Source organism: Leptonychotes weddellii, unplaced genomic scaffold, assembly GCF_054177405.1.
Source record: "Leptonychotes weddellii isolate Sample4059 unplaced genomic scaffold, ASM5417740v2 HiC_scaffold_10676, whole genome shotgun sequence".
Classification (NCBI taxonomy): Eukaryota; Metazoa; Chordata; class Mammalia; order Carnivora; family Phocidae; genus Leptonychotes; species Leptonychotes weddellii.
Genome location: NW_027683757.1, coordinates 1 through 7288, shown reverse-complemented (window position 1 = coordinate 7288; position 7288 = coordinate 1). Strand labels below are relative to the sequence as shown.

The 7288-nt window shown below is 42.7% G+C and overlaps 1 long non-coding RNA gene across 3 annotated transcripts; it reads left to right on the top strand.

Moving 5' to 3' along the window:
- Positions 1-1574: 1574 nt before the first annotated feature.
- LOC145718085 (uncharacterized) lies at positions 1575-7281 on the top strand. 3 transcript variants are annotated; one of them, XR_014141575.1, is made up of 4 exons: positions 1575-1872; positions 2625-2751; positions 4575-6967; positions 7244-7273. It is a non-coding gene; the product is annotated as an uncharacterized LOC145718085 (long non-coding RNA). The 3 variants fall into 3 exon arrangements; XR_014141574.1 differs by having other exon boundaries at positions 1636-1872; positions 4575-4795; positions 6785-7281; XR_014141573.1 differs by having other exon boundaries at positions 1636-1872; positions 4575-7281.
- Positions 7282-7288: the final 7 nt, after the last annotated feature.

Sequence of the window (7288 nt, the reverse complement as noted above, 5' to 3'; positions counted from 1 at the left end):
AAAAAAAAAAAGAAAGAAAGAAAAAGCAGGGTAATATATCCTGTAGAATTCTCCACATTCTGGATTTGGCTGACTGATTGCTATGTGTTGCTTATTCTTTTATTCATCATGACTCTTGTATGCTGTTAGATTTTAAGGTGTGATTACATTAAGACTGAATGTTTAGGGACAAGAATACTTCATAGATGATGCTGTGTTTCCTTTTAATTAGGGGCCACGTAGCCTGTGTTATATCCCCCTGTTTGGGTGTCCCACTGTTAGTGAGATTCAGAAATTGTTAGAGAAACTCTTAGGTGAGAACCATGCTTCAGTATCAGCTTCAGTATAAGAACTGCGTACAACTAAGAGGAAAGGATGAGGAGTAGTTTCCTAGTGTAATGTGGAATCCTGACAGGTTTCACCTTGAAGAGGGATAGTATATGGAAACAAGAAAAACTTCCTTTCATTGAAGGATACATAAAAAAGTGATAGATGACACCCAATAGAAGAATAAGATAGAATGGCTGAAGTGTAATGAAGAGAGGCTCAAAATCATCCTTGATAAGGTAACACACTGATTACAACCATGAAACTGTCCAAAGGATACAGTTAGAAATGTGGGTAACTCATTGCTTTGGTGGTAAGAATTTGAAGTGAATAGACCCCTCAAAAGGCTGGTATTATTGTTAATTCTGAAAAGCATTATGGAAATATTTGTGGAAGGTTGTGTCCTTTGTTCCTCTAAACCCCACTCCTGGACCCACATCACAGATTATAGCTCATCCAGGTCCTTAGGGTTTGTACAAACTGACATTTATCACAATATTGTTTGTGATGGAGGGATGTTGGAGGCAATTATGATGTCTGTAAAATGCCCTATATTTATCCTATAAAACATTCTTTAGCAGTTAGATAAACAAGTTGTACAGATAGCTAAATTGATCAATCTTAAAATCCTAATGAGGAGTGAATGATTAAATAGAGATATGTACCAGAATAACATTTATGTATGTGAAGAATGTTTATACACCAAAAGCGATAAATTCTATAGGATACATACATAATTACATGTAAGATCCATGCCTGTGGGTTATCTCTTGCTGTGTAACAAACAACCTCAAATGTAAGCAGCTTAAAACAGCAGAACATTTCAAGATGAAATGAGTTGAAGATACCCAATGCTATTGAGAATAGGGCAATATCTACTCATATAACTCATGTAGGAAGTTACTGCTGCCATATTTTAAAGAACACTAATTTATATAGATTAAACTTATTATGCACAGTCCTTTCTACAACATAGAAATTTCACTTCTAGCAATGTACTGATCCAAAAAAAAATTGCATTGGATAGAGATTATTTGAGCCCCAAAGTAGAAATGGGGAAATGTCTAATAAAAGGAAATTCGAAATAGAATATTTTTACTCCTCCCAAAAGGGTATATGTAGTTGGTGAAAGAGAAGATTTCATTATATAGTAATTAAAAAAATGACCGGGTTATTAAGAGGAAAAAGATAATCACATAATGGAATGTATATCATGATTTCATATTTATATGTAACTAGGAAAAATACAGGACCTCAATAGCTTTTATGAAATATTAGGGACAGATGTGCTTTAGGATTCAGAATGCAGAGGATTTTACTTTATTATTATTATTTTTAAAGATTTTATTTATTTATTTGATACAGAGAGAGAGCTAGAGAGAGAGCACAAGCAGGGAGAACGGCAGGCAGAGGGAAAGGGAGAAGCAGGCTCTCCACCGAGGAAGGAGCCGGATGCGGGGCTCGATTCCAGGATCCTGGGATCATGACCTGAGCCGAAGGCAGCCGCTCAACCAACTGAGCCACCCAGGTGCCCCAGAATGTAGAGGATTTTAGATGGACTAGAAGGTACGTATTTTTTTTTTTTAAGATTTTATTTATTTATTTGAGAGAGAGAGAATGAGAGAGAGCACGAGAAGGAAGAGGGCAGAGGGAGAAGCAGACCCCCTGCTGAGCAGAGAGCCCAATGCGGGACTCAATCCCGGGACTCCAGGATCATGACCTGAGCCGAAGGCAGTCGCTTAACCAACTGAGCCACCCAGGCGCCCTAGAAGGTACGTACCCCGTGACCATCCTGGTCAGGGGTAGCATTCTGTAACATACCATTACTATTTATGGTGTGAAAAAAATGAGTATTGATGCTCATTGGACTAATGAGCATAATATATATTTACCTCAGTTCAGATCTGTTTTGATATCTCATAGTTTGGGGACCAAATTCTGAAATGAAAAGAGTAGATTTTAAGAAGTTTTGGACTTTCAAACTGCTAATAAGAAATTGTGCTCCCATCTCTGTCTGTGGTATTGGCAAGGAGGATTATAGAATACTTTCCTTAGTCCATTCAGTGACCATTTACCCACATTTCATTCCCCTTTCCTCGTGATTAGTTATTAATTTGGAAAGGAGAAAATAAACAGTAAAGTTAAAAGTAAAGATGGAATTTCTGGCAATCTTTTATCTTCAATGATTGTCTCTCATTTTTTACTTTCACTTCTTAGAAGTAAAAATTAAGCCAAAAAAATGGAAGTATGTAAGTAAAGGCACACCAGGGTCTCCAGCATATATCAACTTCTCAGGTGGTATGATTTATGTTTTACAGGCTAACCCTGACTGAAGGAATCAGAATGGACTGAAATAACAAGATCATCATCCTGGTTCCAATCAGTGGACACAAACAATGCTTTTTCAATTTCCCATGGAAAGGCCAAGTAAACATTACTTCCTGGGTAAGTTACAGCCTCGGCTCCAGTAAGGGTGGCACAGAGAACCTTGTAACAGGGGAAAAGGTGGCATGGTATCTTAGAAAATAAAGAAGGGAGTGCTTGGCTGGCTCAGTCAGTGGAACATGAGACTCTTGCTCTCAGGGTTGTGAGTTGGAGCCCCACGCTGGGTGTAGAGATTACTTAAAAAATAAATTTTTTTTTTTAAAGATTTTATTTATTTATTTTAGAGAGAGGGAGCGAGCAGGTGGGCAGAGGAAGAGGGATAAGCAGAGAATCTTAAGCAGGCTCGCACTGAGTGCAGAGCCTGACATGGGGCTCGATCTCACCACCCTGATATCATGACCTGAGCTGAAACCAAGAGTCAGATGCTTAACCAACAGAGCCACCCAGGTGCTCCTTAAAAAATAAAATCTTAAAAAAAAGAAAAGAAAAGGAAGAGGTGAGAAAAAAAAGTCTAGAAAATAATTCACAGGGAAGGAAGTATGAGTCTCCAAGAGCCACGAAACTAGTACTGGTGAAAATCTTGTTCCCCACCATTTCTAGGAAGAAGCAATTAGAATAAAATCCTAGTTAACATTTTTTGAGTTTACATTGTCTGCATGTATGCCTAAGGGAGGGCATCCATTAAAGACATTGATGTGGTGGGAACGATAATTAAATTGTTTTTTTTAAGTACTGTTTTTTTTTTTTTTTAATTGAAATATAGTTGACACTAAACTCTGTTTTCTTAATGAGGAAAACGAATCAGAAGGTATCCACTAACTTCTGAAAGTCGAGGCTGCAGGAAATTCAAACAGAGAAACCACACCAGAATCCTAGTGCTTAATCTTCCAGGCTACACAGGCCAGATGGCCCCCACACTCACTTCTCCACCCTCTTCCCAAACTGGGATTCCCTGACACCACAGGCGTCTCTTCCTTGGACTTCATCTGAGATCCGGGGAAACGCTAAATGAGGAGGCTAAACTTGTATGTAATTTGGGGGTGTGGGGGTGTTCAGTACGTGTTGGTAGAGGTGGCAAAGCAAACTAAAGATGTTTGGAGAGCTCCTAAAGTAGACTTGGAGAAAAATATCTTAGGTCTGCCCAAGGACTCTCTCTTAATTGTATTTTTCCAATACCCCTCTTCTTACCTGTTGTCTTATCTGCCAGGTCTCAGGGCTGACTTTGAGGCCAGCAAGGTGGCCTTAATGACCAGGATCCCTCACTAACAGCCCCTATCCAAAGGTGGTCTTTGGTTGTTCCTGCTGTTCAAATCCAGAGTGTCATGAGTCCCAGAAAAGACACCCATTGAGCTACACACTGACCCTAAGTTGCACCCCTTTCCAACAGCTGTCCAGTTCCCCTACACACACACACACACACGCACACACACACAAACACACACACACAGACAGACATCGTCATTTGTGTACAGTTTTATTGAAAACAAAAGAACAAAAATTTTATAAAGATGATGAAGACAAAACTTCTTACATCATTCCTAAGCAAATGGGAGGTCTTAATTGAGCCATAATTTTTTTAAAAGACTTTATTTATTTATTTGAGAGAGAGAGAGAGCACAAATAGGAGAGGGAGAGGGGGGAGCAGGCTCCCTACTGAGCAGGGAGCCCGATGCAGGACTCAATCCCAGGACCCTGGGATCATGACCTGAGCTGAAGGCAGACGCTTAACTGAATGAGCCACCCAGGCGCCCCTGGGCCATAATTTTTTTAAGAGGAAGATCCAATAAGAAGAATAATAGGTTTTTTATTGAGAATATTTTTAAAGAAGATGCAATAAAGATTTCCAAGCTGAGATCTCAAAGTTCCTGTTTGTCAAATGACAGGTGGCAGCCGCCCACAACAAGGAAAACGAGGAGTCAACCCACTCCAAGCAGATGGAGGAATCTCAGCAGTGTCCCTTTCCTGCGGGACCTGGAGGAAGGAGTGCTCAAGAGGTCCAGGTTCTGAGGACTCTGTCTTGAGCTGTCTGAGCTGGAGCAGCTTGGCCAGGCAAACCTACCTGGGAGGAAGTCTGTCTGATCTGTGCACATTGCCAACTCTCCAGGTAGTGATTTGAGTTCCGTGGCAGTTGGGGTCACCTGTCTGGCTTTGGCATGTCTACCCTTTCTTCCAGTGTTCTGGGCCCTCTACAAATGTTCCTGGGTGGGTACCAGGGCAGCAACTTGCAGAAACTGGAAAGCATTCCAGTGGAAATCCTGGCTATCCCAGGAACATTTACGCAGAACTGGACATGTTGTAAGTCGATTTCACTTGTCACAGTGGAGGGTATGAGGAGAGGTAGGCACCTTTGAAACGTCACCAGATCGGAAACAGGGATTGTAGGCAAGCGTGCCAACTCTGGTATCCAAGCCCATAAAGTCCACATTTTCCAGGCTTGGTGACTGGTTTTCCCGTGTTCAGGCCATGACTGCCTTCCACTTCACCTTGGTTGCACCCACTGGGAAATGGGGTTCTGAATAGCTGGAGGCCAAAAGGACACTTGCTGGGATTTCCTCAGCACCTAAGGAAGATAGCCACCCTGGGCCCTGGGACGGGTAGTGGGGTAGATGAGTTTGGAGCAGTGGAAATTCAGTGGGAGTAGCAGAGGAACAATAAGTGTACCAGTCTAATTTTTAACAATTACAATCCCAGAGACACATGGGATCTGGTTCCCATTGTTGAATTTCTTTCATTCCAGCCCCTTTTATGGGCTATTTTTTCTTTTCCCCATTCTATTGTTTTCTGTCAACCTTTCTCAGTCATATTCTGAAACTGTTCTATACCTGAATCATTTCCTTTCTGATCTCAAATTTTTTTCTTATCTTTCCCCTGGGATTTTCTTTTCTTTGCACTTTCTAGTTCTTGCTGCTGGATTCCAACGTTTCACTCTCTTCTGATCTCGTGTTCTCTTCTGCTCTTTTCCATCGTGGTCCACAACCTGATTCTGTGGGGCCCTCAAATCTGGCAGCCCCAGGGCTGATATGACGTGAAAACTCAGCCCCAGGGGCCACCTGGCCACTCCTTCCCTGTGGGTGTGGAACTGAGACCATCCCCCGTGGGACCCACATCTTTCCTCACTGTGGAGGTCAATGTGCCTGGCATCCTTGTGGTTAAAAAGAATCTGTGAGGAGAGGGAGGGCAAGAAGAGCAGACTTGAGAGACTTTTGGTCACGAAGGTCAAGAACCCATATGCTTCCAACCATTCTGTTCTCATACATGTTCTCACATAAGCATTCTGTTTTCCACTTTCAGTCCAGTATTCAATAAATTACATGAGATATGCAACACTTTATTATAAAATAGGCTTTGTGTTAGATGATTTTGCCCAACTGTAGGCTCATGGTAGTGTTCTGAGCACAGGTAAGGTAGGCTAGGCTAAACTGTGATGTTCAGTAGGTTAGGTGTATTAAATGCATTTTCAACTTATGGTATCTTCAACTTATGATGAGTTTATTTGGACATAACCCCATCATAGTCAAGGATGGTTTGTATTGAAATGTAGAAATGTCTGAATGTGAAAGGAGAAATGTCCTCATAGGGAGACTGAATTAATGCCAGCACCTAGTTTCTGGGTCTGGATTTCGAACACCTGAGGGGACGGAAAAATTTAAAAGCCCAAAGGGCCCTTACTACAAGCTTTTTCACATCTCCTAGCCCAGCCATTTTCACGTAGTGTGCAGGCTGCAGGTCTGAAGATGTAGAAATCTTTCTCCTAGGATGCCAGCAGGAAAGAGTAACTCTCAGATGCTGCAGGCCCTGAGAGGGGCAGAGACTCTGCGTGCACAGCCTCACTGAGCCAAATGGCTGCACTTAAGCGCCTTCACTTTCGCTGGATCATGAAGTAGTGTCCATGTGATTGCTGGCACAAGGCAGACCCCAAGAGAAGGCGGGAGAGGCAGTTTCTGTAGCTGCCCAATTGTCTGACCTGCGGCTGATGCCCTGGAACCCCATGGCTGTCAATTGAGATAGCACAAGGCTCAAGATCTTCCTCTTGTCCTCCCTAAACTTAACCTATACCTTCCCCCTTGCTAACGCATCCTTCAAAACATTCAAGGAACACTGATGCCTGCTCTCCACACTCAGCTGGTGAGACAACCCCTGCACCCGGTGTCCTCCGCTGTTCCCTCCCTCCCCAATAACATCTGGGACTTCGGAAAGAGCACTCCAGTTCACCCCCAGCTCTTCCTGCCCCAAGGCCACCCGTATCCCTTCACATCCTGATGCCACCCTCTGAGAAGTCCACACTGGAGAACAGGAAAAAGGGTTTAATTGTTGTCTACATATTCTATAAGAGAACCATGACAATCACAAGTAAATCTAAACATCAAGAGCATTTTTTTCTAACTTAAAAAATCTGTAAGTCGGAAAAAGAAGGAATGCTCTCTACTGCAGTTTAAGAACTTCGATTGTTATGTCGCAGGCTCCTTCCAGGGCATCGGTTGAAGGGGCGCTGTGGGCTGGAATTCCTTTCCTGTCCGGCTTCCACCCTGCTTTAAGCCCCGGTTTTCTGCAGCTTCCGAGGGCAGCCTGGGCTCCTGGAGGCGATGTGGCCGTGGGT